The 25,947-nt window shown below is 43.2% G+C and overlaps 1 protein-coding gene and 1 pseudogene across 13 annotated transcripts in view; one reads left to right on the top strand and one right to left on the bottom strand.

Moving 5' to 3' along the window:
* Nucleotides 1-25,947, top strand: part of Kiaa1217 (KIAA1217 ortholog) — a 295,062-nt gene that overhangs the window by 112,350 nt on the left and 156,765 nt on the right. The window lies entirely within an intron of this gene.
* Nucleotides 13,542-13,973, bottom strand: LOC127665183 (NADH dehydrogenase [ubiquinone] 1 alpha subcomplex subunit 2-like; annotated as a pseudogene).

Genomic DNA, 25,947 nt, shown 5'->3' with positions numbered 1-25,947 from the left:
TACAGATCTTTACCAGAACATGCATATCAATATGAACATCTGCACAGCAGGTGGCGTTAGCTCATTATCTCCTACCCAGGGCTATCGAAATTTTGTGGGTTTTTTATGTGTTTGAATGTTTTTCACCTGCATGTGTGCATGTGTATGAGTGGTACCCTCAGAGGCCAGAAGAGGGCACTAGTTCTTCTGGAACTGGAGTTACTGGTGGTTTTAAGCCACCATGTGGATGCTGAGAATTGAACCCAGGTCCTCTGCAAGAGCAAACAGTACTATTCACCAATGAGCTATCTCTCCAGCCTAAAATGTTAGGTTTTGCTCCCTTGATGAAGGAAGAAAGTTTTAACTTATGTTTTTAAAAGCATTGATGTCAAAGTCATGTTTTCTTCATACACCTTAGTCCATATTGTCAGTTTTGTATATGTGTAAATTTTCAGTGAGTATTTTTGCCCATTTTTAATTTGATGACAATATCATTTCATATATTGAGAAATTAGTTTTCTACCATGCATGATGTATGTGACTATGTATTTGGCTTGTCTCTCCACTTTGTTCATAGAGAATATTTTCTAAGAATTTTGAAAGTCCATATGATTAAATTTAGAAACGTTTCCTGCTTATTCCTTCAGAGATATGCTTTTATAAGATTCCATTTATAAAAATTTCCCATTCTAGTGTGATATATTTGAAACTCGTTTCTGTTGTAGAACATTGAGAGTCTTCTGATTGTAGTGCTTAATCCACTTGAACTTCACGGTAGAGGAAGGGGTTTGATGGGGAACCAGTTTTATTTCTTCTTCCTGGTCAATGATATCATTGCCACTAGGGGAATGACTCAACTTCACCGTTTTAAATGTCACACCAAGACAGCCACATCTTGCAGGTCTTTTTCTGACCTCTCTGTACCTGTGTCTTTTTTTTTTCTTTCTCTAATTCCAGCATGTTTGAGGTCCTGTAATTTTATTCTATTTGTCCTTATTAAAATTTTTAATTAAAATTAATTACATTATTTTCACCCCCTTTTCTCCATCCCCTCACACATGTCTTCTTCCTTATCTCCTCTCAAATTGATGTCCTTTTTTGATTATTATTGTTTTACACACACTCACGCATGTGAGTTTGACATGCGTGCGTGTGTGTGTGTGTGTGTGTGTGTGTGCACAAATACATAAATGCAACCAACACCAATGATGCAACCAACACCAATGAGACCGTTTAATGTGACTGATGTCAGAACTGACTACCAATTAGAGAACGGGTTCCTTGAGGAAGCTGACTCTTACTCTCAGTCATCGTTAGTTGGTAATTAGTTGCCGATAGTTCTTTGTTAGGGCTGGGACCCTGTAAGACTTCCCTCTTCCACACTGTGATATCAGGTCATGTTTAGGCAGCTGTGTTATAGAAGTACCATGGGAGAAGCTTCCTTGTGTTTTCTAGGAGACACACTCCCACAGCTGATGCTCTGGCCCTCTGCCTCTTACAATCTTTCCTCACCTGCTTCTGGCTTTACACGCAGAAGTTCTGTTGTATGTATACCCCTTGGGCTGAGGTCCATACAGCAATCCCCCTGATCTCTGTATTGTGACCTACTGTGGTTCTCTGTAATGTCTCAGTTTGCTGAAAAGAGAGGCTGCTTTGATGACCGGTTGGTTGGGTGTGGGGAGTATGGGGGGGCGGGCAGGGTAGGTGCGCATACCTCTGGGCATAAGGATCAGTTTTAGAATGCAGTTACATAGTTTTATTAATTCTTTAAGAATTTCAGGCATTGTATTTTGGTCATATTCACCCCTCCCCCAGTTCCTCCCAGACCCACCTCCCCCCCATTCCATGCCCACTCAACTTTGTGTCTTCTCTTCTTTTAATCCCAACCAGTTTAGTTTGGTGCTGATTTTGTACTCTTGGGGGTATCCATCCACCGAGTCTGTTCCTCACAACATTAACGAAAGCTCCCTCTCCCAGCAGCTATCAACCCCGACGTTGCGTCCAGTTGTGGACCAAGCTGGAGAGCAGCCCTGTGCTTCTGCTTCCCGCACTGTGTGGGGATCTTTATGGATGTACTTCTGCTCCATTTTCTCCACTAACATCAGAACTATTGGCAGCGATACTATCACCAAAAAAGAATTAGCTTTCTCCATTATATTGAGTGTGCACAAAACTAAAGATAAATATGATTTAAAAATACCATCTAGAATGATATTTTAAATGTGTTCTCTAGAATTCTCATTTCTGTGGTAATATGCTATAAATAAGGCCTTGTCGAGCCTATTCACATGCATATCTGTAGGCAATCAACCAGAAAACCGTTAGCATTTGCTTGTGTACTGTATCTTACTATTCATGGCTCATTACAGAGTTTGGGTTGCCCCATCTGGCTGATTTCATAGAAAGGGCTGGGGTCTGGTGGCAGTTAGAGAACTATTCATTCTCTGAGGTAAATCTTGCTGAGCAGAAAGCTGAAGTTTTAGGGTAGGTTCCAAGAGTCAGTTCTGACCTTATAGTTGGAGAATGTGGAAAATAAAATCTTCCTTTAGCTAAATGTTAAAAGTAGAGGGATCTTCCTTGAGCTATTGGCTATTTTCCAACAGAAGATGAGCTTTTAATAACAGAAATGTATCTTTTCATTTTCCTCAGATCTGTACTTAAACAGGGTCTGAGACTGGCCCTGCTGTGAAATCTCCTTATTTGTACATGCTAGAGTGCAAAGGCAAGGCTTTACTATTTATATAGACAGAAAATCAGTAAGATTCCTCTCCGCCTTCCATATGTTTAATGGGAGAGGGGCGCTTTAGCTTCTAATTTTAAACTGAGTTTGAAGTCGAGGGTTGGCACAATATAGATCCAACCTGTCTCAGAAAGACCTCTGCAGCCTCATCCCAAGAATCTACCCTCAGATACTGAGGTGGTGAATCTCACCTAACCTGATGGGGTCTTTGGCCTGTCGCTTTTTACTCAATAAATAGCATAGGTGGTTGTTTGTCCCAGACTCCAGCCAGAGAAGCACTGTGGCATCATTACACAAAGGTGTCTACCTGGGACTGGAGTGATGGCCCAGCGGTTAAGAACATTTGCTGTTGTTTCAGAGGATCTGAGTTGAGATCCCAGAAGCCACATTAGGAGGCTCACAACTACCTAGGACTCCAGTTCCAGAGCATCTGATGCCCTCTTCTGTCCCCTACAGGCACCTAATACGACACAACCACATGAAGACACACATAGACACACAATTAAAATTAAATCTTTAAAAAATTTTGTATTTGTTTTCATTTTATGCCCATTGGTGTTTTGCCTGTGTGTCTGTGTGAAGGTGCCGGAACCCCTGAAGCTGGAGTTATAGACAGTGGTGAGCTGCCATGTGGGTGTTGGCAATTAAATGCAGGTGACTGGATGAGCAGGCAGTGCTCTTAACCTCTGAGTCAGTTTTCCAACTCCAAAATAAATCTTTTTAGAAAAATGTATACCATATATTCTGTTATCTTAATTCAAATATTAAAAAGACTTCAATCCAGCTAACTTGAGATAGCAAGTGGACCAGCTATTAATATTGAAAATAAACACCTTTCCCCCATCCCATAATGCTTGGCTGTGAGGAACAGTGGCGGGTGGCACATAGGGATTGGTGTAGATTTTGGGTTGTCTTTCCCCCAGCACAGAGTAAAGAACTGACCACTCGAAGGCAGCATGACACCATTTGTCTCTGTAAGTGCTCTTCACAACTAGGAAGGGACAGAGGGACAGCGCCAGCCAAAGGACAGCATCTGTAGCTAGTGCTTGCAGTAAGGACACGGGTAAATACCTCAAGGATGCATGAAGAGATGGTAGAATACCAGAGGGACCACAAATGAAATGTGCCCAAGATCTTTATTCAAACTTGATTGGGTCCATGATCAATCCTTTCTAGAAAGAGATGATAGGATAAGGCTTAGCGCTGTCTAAGTGTGAAAGCGAGGAATCACCCCTGCATTCAAAGGATATTTGGGGAACACGTGCCCCTTCATGCCTTCCTATTTACTTAGATTCTTTGTAGAGAAACTGGCTGGGTGTGGTCTCATCTGCATACTTTTATCTTTTTCATGGCCTCTTCCTTACTTATATTGACTGTTCCAAGTATGCTTTTTAGCAGTGTGCTTTTCATGCACATAACATAAAATTTACCATCTTAACTATTTAAAGTATAAGTTTCAGTGGCATTAGGAATGTGTGTGTGCGCACGCATGTGTGCATATGCAATGTGTGTGTGCACGTAATTGTGGAACAGGATTAGAAATTGTCAGGATGTCCTCCTTCATTACTTTCTACTATTTTGTTTTGGTTTTGTGGTTTTCTTGTTGTTGTTTAAATGTCGAGTTTCTCTTGTGTAGCCCTGGCTGTCCTTGAACTCCCTCCATAGACCAGGCTGATCTTGAACTCACAGAGATCTGCCAGCCTTTACCTCCTGCTGGGATGGAAGGTGTGCGCCACCACCACTCATGTTTCTATCTTATTTTTTTAAGACAAGATCCCTCATTGAACCCCACATTCACCAGTTTAGCTACACTGCTTGGTCCCAGAGCCCGAGATCTGCCTGTCTCACCTCCCCATCACTGGAGTTCCACGATCATGCCACCATGCCTGGCTTTCTCTTTGGGGTCTAAGAATCCGAACTCAGATCCTTCTGTTTGCACAGTAAGCACTTTACTTCAGAGCCATCTCCTCAGCCTGAAAAAAACCCAGAAAAACTTGGGCTCAGAATCCATTTAACCAAAGCCTTGCCCCCACACCTATCAATCAAGATTGACTTTTCTATCACTCTGTGTTTGACTACTTCAGTTAATGTAAGTAAAATAATAAGGCGTTAGATTTTGTATGTGTGACTGTTTATTTCACTTAGCACAATGTCTCTAAGATCCATCCATATTGTGGAATGTATGAGAACTCATTCCCTTTGAAGGCACAGTTACACTATACTGTGTGTTGTATTAGTTACTTTTGGATTTCTATAACAGAATATGTGACAAATAAGTTTAAAAAAAGGATTTATTTTGCTTGATAGTGGTGGTCACACACACCTTTAATCCCAGCACTTGGGAGGCAGAGGCAGGTGGATTTCTGAGTTCGAAGCCAGCCTGGTCTACAAAGTGAGTTCCAGGACAGCCAGGGCTACACAGAGAAACACTGTCTCAAAAAAACCAGAAAGAAAAAAAAAGAGAGAGAGAGAAAAAAGAAACACATTGCAGCAATTGATAGGTCATCCCCACACCCGACCTATGTGGACTTGTTGAGCACTGTGTGTGAGCTTTCTCAACAGTGCTTCTTAAAGGCTTCCCTAGAAAACACTCTGGAGTCGGGGTGTCGACAAAAACTTGGTGGATCTACTTTTTACATATGTGCTGGCTAGAGTCACTTGTAGCTGTGGTTGTATAGATAAGCATTTAGTTAAAACTTTGCTATAGTGTGTGTGTGTGTGTGTGTGTGTGTCCATAAGGTTTACATAACCACTTTTACTTTTTTTCCTCTTTCTTACTTTTTATTAGATATTTTCTTGATTTATATCTCAAATGTTATCCCCTTTCCTGGTTTCCCCTCCTAAAACACCCTATCCTATTACCCCACTCCTCCTGCTCACCAGCCCACCCACTCCCGCTTCCCTGTCCTGATATTCCCCTATACTGGCCTCTCCTCCCTTTGATGTCCAACAAGGCCATCCTTTGCTACATATGTAGCTGGAGCCATGGGTCCCTCTATGTGTACTCTTTGGTTGGTAGTTTAGTCCCTAGGAGCTCTGGGGGTACTGGTTGGTTTATATTATTATTCCTCCTATGGGGCTGAAAGCTCCTTCAGCTCCTTGGGTCCTTTCTCTAGCTCCTCCATTAGGCACCTCATGCTCAGTCCAATGGTTGGCTGTAGCATCTACCTCTGTATTTGTCAGGTACTAGCAGAGCCTCTCAGGAGACAGCTATATCAGGCTCCGTCAGCAACCGCTTGTTGGCATCTACATTAGTGTCTGGGTTTGGTGACAGTATCTGGGATGGATCCCCAGGTGGGGCAATCTCTGGATGGTCTTTCTTTCTGTCTCTGCTCCACACTTTGTCTCTGTATCTCCTTCCTTCTTTGATCCCCTTCTAAGAAGGACGAAAGTATCCATACTTTGGTCTTCCTTCTTTTTGAGCTTCGTTTGGTCTGTGAATTGTATCCTGGGTATTCCAAGCTTCTGGGCTAATATCCACGTATCAGTGAGTGCACACTGTGTGTGTTCTTTTGTGATTGGGTCACCTCACTCAGAAAGATATTTTCTAGTTCCATCCCTTTGCCTAAAAATTTCATTAATTCATTGTTTTTAAGAGCTAAGTAGTATTCCATTGTGTAAATGTACCACATTTTCTGTGTCCATTCCTCCGTTGAGGAACATCTGGGTTCTTTCCCAGCTTCTGGCTGCTATGAACATAGTGGAGCATGTGTCCTATTACATGTTGGAGAATCTCTGGGTAGGTGCCCAGGAGTGGTACAGCTGGGTCCTCCAGTAGTACTATGTCCAATTTTACTTTTTAAATTATTTTATTTTCATATTTAGGGATTACTCTATTGGTCTTAGAGAAGATAATGAAAAATATGCTAGGATAAAGCTGAGAATAGTAATTAAAACAACAAGATGCATACATTAGAAAGTATAAAACTTCTACATCAGGTTGTTAGGTTTTTGTTTTTTACTTTTTTGTTTTGTTTTGTCTTGTTTTTTGTTTTTTGTTTTTTTTTTTTAGAAATGCTTTGAGAGGTTCCTTTAAGCTTTATTAAAGTATGTAATCAATGATTGGAGACTGTATGCAGCACAATCTAAGCGTAAATCATGAGATCTGATATGCAAATGCAGCATGAAATAATTGCCACAGCCAAGCTAATTAGCAGTCCTTCACTTCTGCCACTAGCATGCTTTGAGCCTTGACCTGAATAAACAAGATGGCATCCATATCCAAATACCATCGCAAACCATTTCTTACCTTGAGAAATGGCTGAAGATTATTGACAGTCACTATTGACCTACTGAACATACAATGTCATCATTTTTATCCTCAAAGGACCACCAGGAAACTTGCTTCTAATCCACAAAGTACCCTAGTTGATTTCAGTATGCATACAACAGACTTAACCTGTTTTACCAAAGCATTCAATGGTGAAAATTTAGCTGATGACTCATTAAAAATGACCATGAAAGCATTGAGTATGCCTAGCATATAATCAGGAAATGAAAGATATAATTTCATTAAAATTTGCTTGACTACCGTGCGTTTTCAGAAGCAGACTTGATGTGGAACCTGATTCATGCATATAACCTGATGCATGCATACAGCTCAGTCCACAGTCCACACTGGGAGGGGTGGTGGTTTTAACCGCCTATCCACCATGGCGTAGCAAGTAGGCCTGTGTTATGCACTGACTGCTTACACAGTCACAGCAGGCACTCTGGTCCTTTTACCTTATTTCTGGCATAAGAAACCTTTACCTGTGGGAAAGGAAATTGTTGTCGTTGCTGAGGGGGACTTCAACGAGAAGTTTGGGCAAAGAAGAGACATTGTACACCTTAGCAAAGCTCATCTCCTACGTGTCTCCTGGAATCCCTGTGGTTAATGGAAACCTGAAAACCCACATTCTGAGTGGATCTCAGGAAAAAGCTGGTTAGGTTCTCACACTCATTCTCTAAGCGATGATTTCAGTAATGAGCCATGCTGATGTGGGGAAATAAATGTGGAGGTCCCAGCAAAGAGTGCCTGATGCTCTCTGAGCTTGTCACCAGTCCTATAGTGTAGTCTTGTGTGCTCAGAAAGAGCTGACATCTATCAGCACTGCATGTATTGTAATACACTCATAGTAATGTAGCGATCCTGTTAACATATGACCTTTGCGGGGAGGGATATGGAGTCCAGATGTGGTCAATGTAAAACACAATTTCCCCCTCCCCCAGCTGTCATCTCCTCCTAGCCTGAGGACTCTGGAAAGATGTTTGAGTAGACTTGGGGGAATGACCATGGCACAGGTATGAGGTGACACGCCCTCATTTATTTCATACCATTCAGATAGCAAGTTGGGGTAAACTGCATGATGGCCTTTCCCATCAGTGTAGATGAGAAGACCTCCAGGCTCAGTCAGGCTGAATTATTTGGCAGGCAGTACTTTCACAACAGTGTGTTTCCAAGCGAGCACCATTTGCAAAGTGCCTCTTGTGCCAGGCCACCTTGATACCCAGCAAGTCACATAGAGAGAAGAGGCCTTAGCGTGTGCTCATTTCTGGCGGAGGCATGGCAAACATGGAGGAGGGGTGCCACAACCAAAGGCCAGTGAGGAAAACAAGTCTCAGGCTGGGCGTCCACGAAGAGACGATCTTGGAGACTTGGAGATGCAGAGTGCCTTATCTTCCCGAAAGGAATCTCTCCCGAGTGGAAGTGGCTGATGGGTCTATGCAATCATGGTCTTTGGGAAAGGTATTCAAAGTGTAAAGAAATGTCCATGTACTTGGAATGCCTGCATCTCCGGCTGCAGAGAGGCAGGCCTTTGTGGGGGATGATGTTGAGAGGAGGAATGCTTGATATGAAGAGAATCTCCAGTCCGGGGGGTGAAAGCCAAGGTAGAAGGAACTGAGCTCTTAACTCTGACGTGATGTGTGGCTTTTCTTCACCCCTGGGAAAGGTGATATAAATTGCTTTTGGTTTTTTTTCTCTAGATCCCCAAATAATTTTTTAAAGAAAGAAAAGATAAGACTTTTAAGGTAGCTCACTACCTTTTGGCTTTGGGCCCCAAACCCTCCCAAACTAACAGTGATATGGTTCTATGCTCCAGACGACCTGGCTGCCAGGCACTTCTAGCAACAGCAGTGAAGGACAGTGCCCTTCTGTGTCATACAGTGCCACAAGCAGATTGGGGGAGGGGGAACTGGTATGATTTGCAGCCAACTAACCAAGACGGTAGACTTGCTGTGACTTTTATTATAAGATAATTTTAGTACTCTTCCCCCACTGTGATAAGTGACCTATTTTTCCTCTTAGAGTTTTAAAAACTCTAATCTTTTTTTTTTAAATGTGTTCAAACTAGCTAAGCCATAAAAACAATTTTATAACATTTTCCCTTTAGAGAAAACATCTCTGGAAGGGACACAATAAATTCCTTTACCTGTTAGTAGTTGACCTTGAAATAGAATGTATTTCCCCTAGAGTCTAAAAGTCGATAGAGTTGTTCTTGCTAGCACAGTGATAGAACCAAAAACATTTACATTAAACAAACTGGCTCCCATGATCCTCCTCCTACCTGCATCAGGTGTATGCAAAGCAGGTAGGCTGAGAAGTGAAGTGTTGGGTAATGAGGCAGTGGGGAGAACGGGTAATATCTTGATCAGGAGGCTTATCTTCTTAATTGATCATACCTAATGGGCCATTGCACTCCATGCTTAATTTTGGGGAAGAGTGACTTTTAAATTGATTTTTGGCATCTAACATTTTAAAACTTCCACCAGTTCTCCTTCCCCCTCACCCCACTTCCTTGCCCTGGATTTTCTTTTCATTTCCAGAGATCCTGGAAATGGTTACAGATGCTGGTTTTTGTGACCATGTGCTTTCCAGCCCTTCCAGAGTTGGCAAGTGTGTCTTTACAGCAGTGTGAGTGTGTGGTGGAGTGTTGGGACAGTGGGCAGCCAGATCCTCCTACTCCCCGTAGAGTAAAGGTGTTCAAATCATAGGAAGCTGGAGAGCCAGGGAAAACACAGGTCTTTTCCAGCTTGTCAGGAGCTAGGGAAAAGCTCAGGACAATGAAGTGAGCCATTGTTGCATCTGTATCACAGATTTCTCTTCTAGACTGTTTCTGCTAATGCTCCTTCAGAAGATTCTAGCACTATACTTAATTAATAATGGAATTTACTTATCCAGGGTGCTGTTCCATCACATACTTGTGTGGTACGAGCTCTAACCTGGAATCCCCCACATCCTGCTGAGCAACATTTCCCATCCAGATGATCCCCAGCTTTCAATCATAGTCTGCAGTGCCACACGCGGGTTGCTGAGGTATCAGAAGCAAGGGGTTTCCCAGTCATTGTGATTTCATGTTCCATAATCTATTCTTGGCCACTGGTGTGTCTGCTCACAGGTATGACCTTCCCCTGTGATGGATGTATACATCACAGTTGACACATGCTCCAAGTCTGTAACGTAATAGGGAATTGACCAGGATCACTAACCCCTTCCAAGTACCCTCATGGAGGAAGGCTTGCCCAAATGGGCTATACTCCCATATCCTTGAGTGCCCATGCTGACCTTGGGCCTTGCATCCAGTCTCTCACACTCTTGGCTCTTCTGGAGCGGGAAGTGAGAAGCTATCAATAAATTTCACATTTGTGAATGTACTCATCTGTCCACTAGGGATTATGTACATGGAGTGCTACCATTTTTATTTTTATTTTTTTATTATTATTATTTTTTTTTGTCTACTAGTCAAATGCTCTGTTCAATTCTACCCTATGTGCTGGATTTCAAAATTCTTTGTCTGTATCTTAAAGTCAAGCCCATGTAGAAAATTTTGGACCAGACTAGGAATAGTGAAGTCAAGGTTATCCTTATTCAACAATCTTGCCTTGAAAAGGGTAGTTACTGTTCCTAGAGACACAGGAGCTGTGTTGTGCTTATCTGGTAATATACAAGGGCAATTTATTAGCTTAGTGAGAAGGGTAGGAGGTCATCATGCTTCTTGAAATATTAGCAGAGAGGCCTGGCACCAAAAGGAAAGAGGTTGTATGCTGGACACCTCCTCCAAGAGTTAAATCACCATGGAGCAAATATTGTAAGCGACCTCTTCAACTTGGTCCTCAACTCCCATGCCTGTGAGTACAACCCCAAGTGGGGAATGTGGCTTTGTAGCAATTTGGGGATTGATGGACAGTAACTGTATGTGAGGGGTTCCCTAGAGCAATGCTGAGGGGTGACAACAATATTATCTCTCCCCAAACCCTGAAGTAGCTCCATCTTCCTCTATATCTGCCTCAAACCTGAATAACTTCCTGGAACTTCTATAAAGTCTGGATCTGCTGTGCAGAATGGGTTCAGACCACCCAGACGACTCATTTGGCTATGACTCCATTTGCCCTCTGAACTTAGGCTCCCCTAACTCCCATTACCTCCCAAAACGGTGAACCGTTTTCCTTTCTCTCCTCTGGCTTCCAGAAGCCTGCTTGTCTGTTGTTGCAGGCCGGGCAGATGTTCCAGATGAGCACACCTCTAGAATAACCATGGTCAAATATGTCTCCGTTTAGGTTTGTTCTGTGATTCTGTGATTCTCTGTGTCCACAAAGCTCTTTAGTAACTATTTCTGTTTCTCTTTCCCTACCAAGTGTGCTTAGTAATCTTCTTAAAAGATTTTGAATGTCTTTTGATTAACAATGTTCTGCACATCACTAGCAAGATGTTGTTGTGCCCCACCCCCCAACTCCCAACCTGTGATCTATATTAAAGAAATCAGCTAGCATAACCTTGGAATACTGGTGAAGGCCTTCCTCTTCCCTCCCATCCTCTCTCTCCCTCCCTTTCCTTCTCCTCCTTTCCTCTCTCCTCCCCTCCTGTCCCTCTTCTTTTGCTAACTACTCCTAGACTTTCTTAGCCAAGCCGGAATCTGCCTGCTGTTTTCAACCTTCTGCTCTGATATTTGCAAGCAATTAGCAAAGCATGTTTAGAGTTGAATTGTTACAGAGGCACATTCCACTGTGACTCTCTGCAATTAGGATACACTCTCTGCGTCTTCAAGAACTCTGAGAATCAGTCTTCTGATTTAGAAGGATGGAGCCCTGTATTTTATTATGAATAAAGACAGTGACTGGCGTTGACTTAGCTAGCAGAATACACCAACTCCATCCTGTGATTTCAACATTTACATTTTATAGGGTTTTGTTGTTGTTTCATGCTCAGATTATCATCCTAAAATGTAACATTAAAAATAAGTTGTGGCCTGGGAAGTTAGCTCAGTTGGTAAAGTGCTTGTCAGACAAGCGTGAGACATGATGGTCACACCTAGAAGCCATATTTAATAAAGCAGAGCAAGGTGTGTGCACACTTGTAATCCCAGGACGGGGGCATTAGAATTAGACAGGTCCCTGGGGCTTGAGGGCTAGCCAGCCTACCACATTGATAATCTGGAGGCCAATGCTAAGAGCCTGTCTTAAAGAACACTGAGGAATGAGTCTTTAGATTGACTGTTCCCCTAATCCCCATACCAACACATAAGAACCCTTATAAATACACACATGGATACACACACACACACACACACACACACACACACACACACAAACACACACTCTCTCACACACACATCCATCCACAAAATAATTTGTGGTGTTCAGATGTCGTTCGGTGTAGATCACCTGCCTACCATGTACAGAGTTCTGGCTTCCAGGCAAAATAGCAACAGCAGTTTGTAACTATGACCTCAGTTGTATAGTGTTTATAGCAGTGATGCTGTTCAGTTGTACAAACTAGCAATTTAATGCCAGACTATCTTTTTGTTTTTGTTTTTGTTTTTGTTTTGAGACAGGGTTTCTCTGTGTAGCCCTGGCTGTCCTGGAACTCACTCTGTAGACCAGGCTGGCCTTGAACTCAGAAATCCATCTGACTCTACCTCCCAAGTGCTGGGATTAAAGGTGTGCGCCACCACTGCCCGGCCCAGACTATCTTTTGATGTAAGAAACTGTCACTGTTACTTGATTGCTATTAGCAGTGACATGGAACTCTCGAGAATATTTTTAGAAGACAGTATTTTTCTCCCAGTCAAACTTAATATATTTCACGGAGCAACTTTTCTACAAAATCATTTGGCTGGCTCTGAAGTTTGATAGGTCAGAAAATAGAGAGGGAGGCTGAGTCCGGCTTGGAGTTCTCTAGGTGTCCAGATGATTCAGGTTGATAAAGGTGGACAGACTGACTGAGCAGAGTCCAGAAGACATGGCATCAGGGGAGCAGCCTCATGAGCAGGTGCTGGGCCTCAGACACCAAAACTCAGGCCGGTGTCTAAGCTGGGTGTGTGGCTACCAGCATCTGCAAATTTGACTGTCACTGGTTCATCACTTAATAAATTTGGGCTCCTGTAATAAGTAGACTATGTGTCTTAAACAATAGAAAAAATTTTCATGTCCCTGGGAAGTAAAATAAACCCCAAACCAATGTGCCAACATGGGGTGGCTTTGCAGAGGACTTTCCTGTATCCGTGAGCATCGGGTGTTGATCTTCAGGTCTTCTTTATTAGGGCGCTAACCCCGTCATACAAGCTTCATCCACATAAACTTGCCACTTTTGAAAGGCCCCTCCTCTAAATTTCATACTGGGGACTAGCAGTTCAACCCAGGAATTTGAGAAGGCATAAGCATTTACACCATGAGTTTTAATGCTGCAACAGGCCAGTAATTGCAGTGAGCTATGGGGCTGGGCTCAGTAGAGATGGTCTTCATATCAGCCATTTTAGGAACTCTTTCTGTGTGTGTCCGCAGAATATTAGCTTTCCAGAAAGAGATTTCATACAGTTGATGTCACATGTGCCTCTTGATGACCCTATGAAGAAGGTGCAATGGTTTTATCTGCCATTTTACAAAGTGAGGCCTGGTACTTTAATGGCTCTGGTATAAAGTCTAATGCTGGGTAAAATAACATGCTCAGTGTGGACAAACTAGTGAGCTTAGGCCTTGCCTCATGTCCTGTGTTCCCACCCTTCTCCATGGCTCTGCTTACCTCATCAGCTCTGATTCTTCAGAGACACGGTCTTCTCTTGGCCAAAAGCATGGCGGGCCCAGAGCTTGGGCTGCACCTCCGAACATTCGAGGATTAGAACGGGCAGGCCGGGTGCACCTTCTTCAGCTCCACGTACCGGTGCAGGATGAAATTCCTCGCACCCTGGCTGCCCGGGGAATGCTGGTATAAGTGAACGTGAATCTCACACAGCCCCTGCCTTACACCAACCACTCGGCTACCAACGGCAATCGCCATCTTTGCTAGCAAAGGAACGCCCTCCTAGCCACAATTTATTTTTGTGGTAGGTAATGTTTGAGCTGAACAGCAAGGCTATAACTGTGTGAGGCATTTTTTTTGGGGGGGGGGGGTTGAGTTCTAGGAATATTTGATTCCTTTGCAGAGGTGACCTGAGCACAGTCCTCCCAGAGACTGTATAAAACACTGGGTGGGAACACAGCCACCTCTGTTCCTCATCTGTTAATAGGGAATGTAGAAAGAACCCCTATGATGGTGTACTGGTTGATCGTAACACTGGTTTTTCCTTTGTCTGAGAATCTTAGCCATTCCTCCTCCTCCTCTTCCTCTTCTTCCTCCTCTTCTCCTCTTCTTCCTCCTTCTCTTCTCCTTTAAAAAAATTTTTTTAACTAATTTATTTTTATTTTATGTGCATTGGTATTTGCCTGCATGTGCGAGGGCGTCAGAGCTCCTGGAACTGAAGTTACAGACAGTTGTGAGCTTCTATGTGGGTGCTGGGACTTGAACATAGGTCTTCTGGAAGAGCAGCCAGTGCTCTTGACCGCTGGGCCATCTCTCCAGTCCCTTCACATCTCTTCCAAATATAATCTGATTCTTCCAGTAGAAAAAATGGATATTCTGAAACAGTATTGGAAGTACGTGGCAGGTGAATATTATGGCACTGAGACACTTCTATAGCTTGTCCATGTGCCTGTATATGTGAAGTGACCATCATGAAAACTAGCTTACCAGTAACCTATGTTCTGTATATTTACTTTACAGTGTAATCTTTTTCCCTCTCCAAGGTATAGCAAGTTAATAGAAATCATTGTATTACCCTTCAAACCCACTGTTTTGGAAGCCAGTATTTATGACAGATTTTTTTTTCTAGGGCAATGTAACACAGTGCATACACACACACACCCCACATACACAACACATACACACACACACACACACACACACACACACAGAGATACACACCTACATCTCCTCACCCCCTAAAGGAAACCCATGACAAACCAAAGTAACAGTTGTACCAAAGTCCCAGTTGGTGAACCAGTGAGTTTCTATTTGGGTTACTAAAGGGACTAGTGGCTGAAGGGTTGCTTACAAGAGCTGGATGTCTCCATAGCAGCTGCATCCCAGAAAGCCCTCCCTAGCATGGGTGAGAGACCCTGGGGTCCTCTGCACAGCTCGCAGACAGGAGATTGTTGTCCAAGAGATCTTGGAGGTACCCCCTCCTATAAAGCTCAGGAAGGGCCTTCAAGAATCTTTAGATTCCATCTCGGTCAGAGTATGACCTGGTGTTTACCCCACTAGTCTCGTGAGCCCCCTCTTTCAATCCTGAGGAGACTGCCATGTGTGTGGGGGGGGATATGGGGCTCATCTGTTTTGGCCTTGCTCTGAGGGTCTGTACACCCCCCCACCTCCACACCCACCCCACTCTCTTTTACAACAGGAGCTAAGACAGGCATCGCTCTTGTGTTCTTGCTGAGCTGTGTGCTGTGCTTTGATATTTTCATATGTGATCTCACTTCATATAACATGTTGTAACATGAACACTGGCCTCACTGTGTCTTCTGGTGTGGAAGCCACATTCAGGAGATGCCCTATGTAATGTGCACAGTACTTACTGTTGAAACCAAAGCTCCAGCTTAGTTCTGTCTCTTTCTGAAAACAATAGTTTCAACCACTGTCCCATGTTCACTGGAGGATTACAACCCTTCCTGAGATTTCTCAAGAAAGGAGAAATTCTTAGGACTACAGTTTATAGGGACATACGCTCTGGACCCTTCCTTTTGTTAAAAGCTGCCCCACCCCCTGATGGCCCTTTAGAGCCAAACAACAACTGTGACGTCAGTTATAACTATTAGCCTGACTTATTGAATGTCTCGGGGAAATGATTTTGCTCTACTTTCACTGTTTTAATCATTTACAGTAATTTTATTATATAACTGGATTCCTCAATGGAGTGCTTTTTTTTTTTTAACATCAAAGAACCTGAAATGGCTTTGATGACTCATGGATGACCTGTGTATCTTCAGGGTAGAATGGTTTCAACAGAGATTTCCCAACATTTGCTTGTGTTATGCTCTTTCGTTTTGTGTCACGGTGACAAAAATGACTTAGCAGAGGCAACTCTGCAGAATGGATTAGACTTGCAGAAATCCTCACTCCGTTCTGTCATCAGTGTTCATTTTACAAGTGGCCAGCTGACTACAGTGTCCTCACAGAGCGGTCATAGGCAGCCGGAGTCAGTGCAAGCCAGGAACGCTGAGCGTATTGGAAAAGATTAACGCAGAGCCACCAGTGGAAAGGGTGTCCTGTTTCCTCTGAAGTCTGGGATGTCAGCTGTGACCTTCCATCATCCTGGGATACTGTTGAACTTGCTCAGGACACCCCCTCGTGGTGGGATGCTCCATGCCCCATGAGAGAAAGCGGTAGCAAGCGACTGGGTCTCACTGTCTTCCCGACCTTCAGAGCTCCCAGCAACTGAACCCTCATTTTCTCTTTCTACTTGAAATCTGTAGCTATTACAAGCATAATCAATGCTAAGGAATTTTTTGAGGTGTTGGGGGGGGGGTCGAGGTAGAAACAGAAAATCAAGTGCAATAATTTAATGGCAATTCTATGGGATTTAAAAATCTTTGTCTTTTTATTAAATTACGCGAGTAATTGTGTAATCTATGATGAGGAAAGATATGAATGGATACAGTCCCACAGCCCACAGAGGAAACCCTGGATAGGAATTAGTACAGTCCCTTAGCCCGCGCGGGAAACCCCTATTAGCATTTGGTATATCCTTCTGCTCTTTTTGAATAGCATATAGATTCAAAAGCAAAAGCATGTGTCTTTGTTGGCATTTGTTTTCTCTGGCCCCTGTATGAACATACCACATGTTGGATGACATGATGCAGACTCCCTTAGGTTGTGGTTAGTTATTTCCTTAGGGTTAATCATCGTAAACAGACTGGCTGAATTTTGAGGCTTTTTATATTTATCATGTTACTAAAGCATAGTGTAGCAATATAATTTGATTAAAAGAATTGTCTGTTTTAATTCTTTGTGTATGGGTATTTCATCTGTGTGTATCTGTCACCACAAGTGTGCAGTGACTGAGGAAGCCAGAAGGGGATATGAGATCCTCTGGGACTGAAGGTATAGACAGTTGTTAGTTATCATCTAGTCAATAGAAGAGCCATCAGCACTTTTAACAGCTGAGCCATCTCTCCAGACCATTGGCCATACAATTTTTTTTAAGCTCTGTTTTTATTTTTTTTATTCTCGTAATTGTAAGTATGAATATCATTTGTATGTGCTTGCACACAGAGGCCAGATACCCTGGGACTAGAATCATAGGAAGTTGTAAGCTGCCTAATGTGGGAACTGGGAATGAACTCAAAACCTTCTGGCAAAACAGTAAACACTTTTTGCTTTTGAACTATCTCTCCAGACTCAGATAGTAAAAACTTTAAAGGCATCAATACCTGTCCTTTGAATCAGTCTTTGATGGGAACTGAACAGAAAGTTCTCTATGCCTCAACATCAGCTAATCAGTCAGTGGTTCTCAACCTGTAGGTCACAAGATGTTTGGGGGTCAAACAGCTCTTTCACAAGGTCAGCATCGACCATCGGACATTCAGATATTTACATTATGAGTCCTAATAGTAGCAAAATTACAGTTATGGAGTATCAATGGGAATAATTGTATAGTTCGGGTAACCATGGCGTGAGGAACTGTATCGACGGCTCACAGCATTAGGAAGGCTGAGAACCACTGCTCTAAGCCTTTAAATACTGTCCCTGTCTGTTGCTCTTCCTACTTTACAAATGGAAAGTCGTGTTGGGAGGAAATTGAGTATCTGTTATGTATCTTAAAAAAGCAGTTTCAGGATGTCAGCGGAAACAGTTCCCATTCTTTGAAATTTAAACTAAGTGGAAAATAGTAGTGAAATTTTCCACTGTAAATTCAAGAACAAGTATATAAGCCATAAGAGAGGAGGAGGGAAAATTTATTCCTGTGTTCTATGTTCAGGGAGATGGAAGCCTCGAAGGCTCTGGCCAACAAACCTTCCCTGTGAGGGACATAGGGCAAAGTTGGTGTTCATAGAGGACTCACCCCAGACTTGTTTTCCCTGGATCATAGCCCTTTTTTTATAATGCATCTTATTTAACCACAGTTTGCTAAGTCATCAAAAGGTTGATTCTGTGTAAAGTCTTATCAGAAAATCTTAACCTGTAAGTTAAAAGTTGACCTTTTGAGTTCTAGCCATTTGTCATTTCCCACCGCCACCCCTCGACACCCGTCTGTTCCTTCTTCTCTGTTCACGATTTGGGGTTGTTATTGGAAACTCAGAAATAGTTCGAGCTAAAGAAGAAAATCGCCATCACCCATCGCCTGCTGTGCTGTGGGCAGCAGCACTCTGTCGTTCTTCTGGAAAAAGATCTTGGGATTCTGAATCTTTCAGTAAATGCAAATGCCTACCAATTATTATTGCTGTTTCATTCTGATAGCTGTTCAATTTTTAATTAGTCATGTTTGAAACAAATATTATCCTCCTGATTAATTTTTATGGCACCATTGCTTTTTGTACCACTCCAGTTATTTCCTGGAAGTGATGAGTGGGTTTTTGATAACCAAGAAATGTAATCAAAAGTGGCTTCTTTGGGATCCAGCAAGATGGCTCAGAGGGTCAGCGCGCTCGCCACCAAGCCTGGTGACTTGAATTTAATCCAGGAACCCACATGATAGACGTAGACAACTGAATCCTGAAAGTTGTCTTCTGACCTCTACGCACAGCTGTGGCACCTGTGTTTGCCCCCAGCCCCCTAAATTAATTAATTAATTAATTAAATTATTTTTGTGAAGTAAATTCCTTGTCACCTCTCTTAGTCTTTGGGAGCTAGTTTATTTCCCAGTCAGAGCCATACCTCAGCTTCTGAGTGGTGTCTGCTTGGTTTGAGTGGTGTATAGGAGAGACCTGACTAAATCTCTGCTTTTTATTTTTCTTGTTGGGTTTTAAATTTTTCCTACCCACTGGTAAGTAAAGTGTTCTCTGTGAGTTTCCTTTGTAACCCTGAAAACGACTCCGTATTGACTTCAGAGGCTAAATGACTGAGGCAGCATCTCATGATGCCTTCACAGCTCAGGCTTATCTCCAACTTGAAGCTAGGGTTACAGGGTGTACCACCATGCCCAGCTTCTGGCCCCGAGTTCTTCCTCCTTTGGATCCATGGACCTTCTAGAAAGCTCTTCCCCCGATCTCCCTGTGGGAGACTTTTGGTTTTTCTGTTCCCTTGGCTCTGCTCAGTCAGCAAAACCAAGCTAACAATGAACCAATGAACCAAGAGAGTGATGTGAGCTCCAGACCCCCTTCCCCCACACCACCATTTTTGACTCACAGTGATGCTTATCTTGACAACTGCTGCATCCATTCAATTTCCCCCACACTGTCTTAGGTCCCCCTAATTCGGGATCTCCTTGGCCCCTGGTCTTCCTTGCCCCCCTTCCACTGCAGGTTGAGTGCCACGAGCTTTTTTGCTCATTTTTCCTTGTAGCAGGAAGCGTGATTTTTCTGTAGCCTTTTGCCTCTTGCCTAAGCACGGCAGCTCCTCAAATCCATCATCCTATTTCCTTCTTACACGTTTATTTACCACACACCTCCAGGGCTTTATTATTTGTGACCTGCTTCAAGCTACTTCTTTCCTAGTTGATGAAGCCTGTAAATTCTGCACAGAGATTCAGAGGGCCCCACTGCTACCCTCTCAGTTCTGAAGAGAATATATTTACTGGAAAAGGGGCTTTTATGAGGTCAGGCTAGCAGATAGTTCTTCAAAGAGTGTCACTCTTTGTTCCTTGTGAAGGTCCTAAAAAGTTCTTTTACTGATTGTAGCTCCTAAGAGCATTGTGGGTAGAATATTTTAACACAGTTATTGCCTGGAGACTTGGCCTGGCTTTGAAGCACAGCTTTCCTTATTCCAAGGCTCTTTCTTGTCTTATAGTCTATAGCTGGTATGTATGATCCTAAATGACATAGAGTTACTCAGACATAAATGCACATATATAGTATAGTGATATACATACTATATGTATGAAATGGTACCATGGATCATAGACATTTTGCAATCTTATTACAATGATACGTGTTTAGTGGTTTTATTTGTTTGTTTTAGCTTTTGAAGACAGGGTTTCAGGTGGCTAGAGAGATGTCTCATCTTTTAAGAGCACTGACTGCTCTTCAGAAGACCTGGGTTCAGTTCCCAGTACCCACATGGCAGTTCACAACTGTCTATAACTTCAGTTCCAGACTCTCACACAGGCATACATGCAGGCAAAATCCCAATGAACATAAAATTAAAAGAAAAAAAGGAAAAAAAAGGACAGGATTTCTCTGTGTAGTTCTGGCCTGGCTGACCTAGAATTTGCTCTGTATAGCAGGCTATCCTCAAATTCAGACATCCACCTGCCTCTGCCTCCCAAGTGATGGAATTAAAGGTGTGTGCCTCCACCTCCTGTCTGTGTTTAATTATTATACTTAATCTTGACCAACATAATTTCTAAGAAGCTATTCATTAAACTTTTAAGACCAGACCTTTCTATAGCACAGCCTAGCTTTGAACTCATGATCCTCCTGCCCCCCGCTTCCAAACACGAGGATTATAGATATTTGTCAGCATACCAGATTACAATTGATTTCAGAGACCCTATATCTGAATTTCTGACCAATTCTACATGCGGGGAGAAGACTGCATTTGGCTGAGGTCTAATAAATGATCATTCTTATGTTAGGATTATACAAAGTTTCATCTTTCAAAACAGAAAATATTTTCTACCAGTGATCATTTTTAAAGATTTGAATTTAAAAAACTTTTTAATTTGTGTGTGTGTGTGTGTGTGTGTGTGTGTGTGTGCATGGCTAAAGAATATGTGCACATGTGAATGCAGATGCCCACAAGATCCAGAAGAGGACACTGGATCTCTGAAGCTGACTGGAGTCACAGGTGGTTGTGATGTGTCTCATCAGTGATGGGACTTAAACTCAATTTTGTAAGAGGGCAGCCCTGCTCTTACTTCTGAGCTGTCTCTCCAATGCATCTACCTAACTTGTTTGTTTGTTGTTTGTTTGTTTGTAAGGAGTTCAAAAATAGATCAATAGCATCAAAGAAAAAATAAGCGAATTAAGTAACCACCGGCACGCTAAGCCCTGTTATTGGAAGACTGCTCAAGGACCGCTGGGTTCAAGTGTTAGCACTCCTGCTTTGGGTTAAATGCTGATCATTCCTCCGGCCTACAGAGTGGCTGTGGCGTCCTGCGTGGCAGTGTGCAGATGCAGACAGAGCACTGCACACAGTACTATGTTAGAAAGACAGCCAAGAGAAGCTGTGGGCCCCAGGGCCAGTGTGAATCTTCATGCTAGCCTCCATCCCTCCCCTGACACCCTCGGCCTGCTAGCAGACTCAGCAAGATGTTTCATTGGCTGGGCAGGTTCTGTCAAGTCCTCTGTACCCTTGAGACAGTGGGTCAGTGTGGCACATTCTCAGGAGACTCAAGATGAAGTGAACCACACCTGTGTCCAGGCGTTGGAGGAGACCTCTAGTAGTCAGGATTTGCATTCAACATTGTTTGAAAGAAATAAATGGATGGACTCGGCTCCATCCCTTCTTTCCCGCGGGAGGGGTAACTTTGCTACATCGTTATTGTGAAGGGGTAGGTGGTCCCTCTGGGCAGCCTACCCTTTTCTCTTCCTTTTTTCACCCCACTATTCTTTCTGTCTCCTGGTCACAGGCTTTGCAGTGCATGCTGGTATCTCTCCAGGCAGAACTTGACATTCAAAGGTACTTGATGAAAATCGAGGCGTCTCAGCGAGTTAGTACACCATCTTCCCTTTTTCTGCACCGAGCTTCACCCCGTTTGTGCCTTTTTCATTTAAAGGCTTGTGGTGTTCTGATCTCTGTGGCTGACCTAACCAGATTGCCTGCATTTTCCCATTTACCCCAAGCGTGGATTTAAATCAACCAACACTGAGCGCCTGCAGCTTTGGGAAGCATGCACGTCGTTTGCAGTGGTGAGAGCGAATATTATTAGACCGAGCACTAACTGCATGCGTGCCTCAAATTCCTACTGAATTTTCCATAAATTGGTTTGGAGACTGAGCAGTAATACAGAAGGTTGTGTTGTCTGCATGGTCCTCTAAGAGACGGTCTTCTCTAAAGAGACCCTTCACAAGCAGCTTATGAGCCAGAGTCCTCTGGGAAATAAGTCAGTGTCTTGCACTCCTAAAGATGTTGGATTCACATGGCTGACTTGATACAGATCTAGCACCTCAATAATGAATCCATATAGCAAAGATGGGATCAGGTGTGTTATTCTGGAACTCACTGAGGCCATGTGCTCGTCTGAATGCTGTCACACCAAGGGTAGGTGTCCCGAGATCCCCATTTTGCAAATGAGGAGACTGAGGCACAGAAAGATTCCATAGCTTTCCTGACTCCACATTGTCAATTAGTGACAGTGCTGCAGTTTGCCTCCAGCGTCTAGCCTCTGCAGTCAATCATTGATGTCATGATACTTGTTTACCTTTAAACTCAAGACCCTCAGCTTCATACCACCTTAGTTTAGATTGTTCAGGCCCCAAGAGATGGGACATGTCCCCCGTCATTTGGCTCGGTGTTCGATAGCTGTGCCAACTAAAGCTGTGGCACACACATCCTTTTCGTCTCCCAGACATGGGATTATTTATTTCCTCACTGTCTCCTGCATATGCAGACGTCAGAACCACTGGGAGGCTCCCGGAGGCCTCAGGAAGTGCCTCGCTGTCTAGCTGTCTGCCTCTCTACAGAGGTGCCCCAGCCCTCTGGGGCCGTGTCCAGTGACAAGGTTGAACTCTTCACCTTCCCTTTTTTAGATAACAGCCCCTTTGATCTTCTGTTTAGAACAAGCCCAAATTAGAAAGTTCCTGCCCCATAGATAGACTTAAAAGTTAAATTTGGGGCCAGACCGCATAGCACAGGCCTTTATTTAATCTCACTCTAGAGGCAGAGGCAGGTGGATTTCTGAGAGTTGCGTGAGGTCAGTCAGGTCTTAGAGCTACACTACACAAGGTGTAAGACCTTGTCCTTAAAAAATGTTAAATGCGGTCTTCACGACCAAACCCCATATGGTCATAGCTTGCAGCTGCCCAGCTCTGACAGGTGATTGTCCTTAATTTCTTCCCATGAGTTCTTAACTATTTTCATATTTCCATAGTGGATTTTATAATACATGCAAACCAGAGCGTTCTTCACATCCTCCCACATATCTTGTACACTGAAGAGAAACACAGAGGGGAAGGGTGCTTGCTGTCTGTGCAGAGCTCATCCCTGCCGCTCTACACTCTGCCCTGAACCGTTTTTTTTCAAATCTGCAGAACTTAGATTTGATACTGTGGTCTGGGAATTTTTTTTTTTTATCTCAGTTATAAACAGTGCCTGGTCTGGGATCCTGTTGTTCAATACCTTTTCTTTTTCTTTTCTTTTCTTTTTTAGAAATTAGTGGGTACAAGAACCCAGAGCTTTGCTGATTCTGGATGGTGTCATTTCTCCTTCTGTTTTCCTTATGCTTAAAGGGAAGAAATCCTCTGTTCTCTGTTTCTTGGTTCTTTTTTGTTTGTTTGTTTCTTTTTGAGATAGGGTCTCATTCTGTATCCCAGGTTGACCTGAAGCTTACAATGCAAACCAGACTAGCCTCAAACTCAAAAGAGATCCACCCACTTGTCTATCTCCTGAGGGTTAAGATTAAAGATGTGTGCACCATACCCCACTCTTTTCTTTCTTTTTAGCTTATCAACAAATAATTGGGTATCTGAGGCCTCAGTCAAACTTTTTATTTCTTTTTTCTGTCTTGTTGCATTATAGATAAGGCACAACTATAGTAGTGATTTTTGGAGATTCCACACTGGAGCGGCAAAAGGTTAAGGTTAGAAATTGAAGGCACGTGTTCTTCCCTTCAGTGACTACCTCAAGCCCGCTGTGAGGGGAAGTTCTCCATTTTGAAATTGGAAGTAACCATTCTCCAGACTAGCTAGGCAACTGCACATCAAGCCATGGTGTGTCCTTCTAACCATGGTGGAAGCCCATGAGTTCCCGGCTGTCCCTCATGATAGGAAGCTGAGTGTTGAGTTTTAGTCTACTGCTATGTATTATAATGGTAAGTGCAGGCCCCCAAGGCCCAGTTGCCCCAGAGAAGAAAGAGTCCACACATAGACCCAAGTGATGGGATGTGACCTCACCTCCAAGTTATTTCTGATTGCTGAATAATGATGCCTACAGACTATAGCTGGGCAGAATTGAGAGAGGCGGGACTTGGTATTCCCAGGCTTGGAGACCTTGAAGAGAGAGAAGGTGGGAGAGGAGGAAACAGCCGTGGGTTAAATGAGTCATGAAAGCGCGGGCTGACCAATTAAAGGTAAGAGCAGCCCAGATGGAACATGGCAAATTATAATTTGGAGTTATTAATGGGAAAATAGATTCTAATAGCATAGAGGGTAGATATATCTATCTGCCCACCTCTAGTGCTGATAAAGGTTTATTATCCAGGAACTGAATGGTCAAAGGTGGGGTAGAAACCACAGATTGAGATTAAAATTTTTCAACAACATATTGGTATTCCACGTTGAGCTTTGGGGACCAGTACTTATCATTACGATGCATATCAAAAGACCCAACCTCAACAGCTGAGCTGCCCAGAAACTCTGAGAGAGCGGTACAAGAAAATACTTTGTGGAGTTCCTCATTCACAAATGCCGTCCTCTTGAGTTTTAAGACATTCTCCTTACCCTAACAACATCAAGTAAATAGTCTGATGATCTTAGTTGTTTATTTTTTCGGTTTGGGGAATGGAACCCAAGGATGTATCAGTACTGTGCAAGTAAATACTCCACCAATGAGATACACCCTCAGCTCCTCTGATTATATCATTTAACTGATTATTGATGTTCAGAATGGTTTCAAGCGTTTCAGAAGTACATTGTTGGAATTTGTCTGCAGTCCACAAAACAGTGTGAGCAAAACACAAAGCTCTTATGTTCTTAATCTTGTCCTCTGTCGGGTTCGCAAATCCTGGTATTTAATAACATATTGGGCCGGCCAGTGGGGCCCAATCCCAGTATTTGGGAGGCAGAGGCAAGTGGATCTCTGTGAGTTTGAGGCCAGACTGGTTTACAGAGGTTCAGGACAGCTAAGGATACACAGGGAAACACTGTCTCAGGTTACAAAAACAAAAAAACAAACAAACAAACAAAAAAACCCTAAACTAAACCAAACCAAAGCAACCACACAACAGTGTTAGAAACAAACAGATCAGGATTCTATTGAAAAGGTAGTTAAAACAGCTCATAGTTTGTTTTTGCTTTTTGTTTGTTTAGATTTGTTTGTTTGTTTTATTTTAATGGAAACTGCAGTGAAATTGCGCATGTGGTGGTTGTGATGATGATAGGGAAGAGTGGGTAAGAGGGTGGGTGTGGATGTGGGTGTGTGCACGTTGTACACTTGTAAGCCACAGTAAAAACTTTCTGAGATATTTGGAGAGGATATCGCCACTCACACCTCCCCAAGGCCATCTCCTGCATGGAGGTAAGCGTTCCTGAGATACTTACTGTCTGTGCCTTCAGCTGCAGTTGGACCTTTGCGTCTAGGGGAAAACTAACCTGATTGGTTCTAGGACAATTCAATTCATCTTTAGGGATTCCACCCCTAGCCTAGGGCCTCACATCCTCTCAAAGGCCTTAGAGCCTAGGCTGCAGGGGTTGGGGGTGGAGGTATGTGTGTGGGGTCCTAATGGCTTTCACTAGGAGGCTTCCAAGGTGAGTGTTCAGCGCAGATTGTGTTCTATTCAGAATTTCAAAGCCTGCAAGCAGGTCCCTCTCCTTTCATCCCTGGGGTAAGAACAGTCCTCACCGATGCCTTTTATCCCAATGCTTTTCAAGTGTATTCTTGCCTCTGAATTCCAGTAGCA

The sequence above is a fragment of the Apodemus sylvaticus genome, chromosome 14, assembly GCF_947179515.1.
Source record: "Apodemus sylvaticus chromosome 14, mApoSyl1.1, whole genome shotgun sequence".
Lineage (NCBI taxonomy): Eukaryota > Metazoa > Chordata > Mammalia > Rodentia > Muridae > Apodemus > Apodemus sylvaticus.
This window is presented reverse-complemented; position numbering and strand designations above follow the sequence as displayed.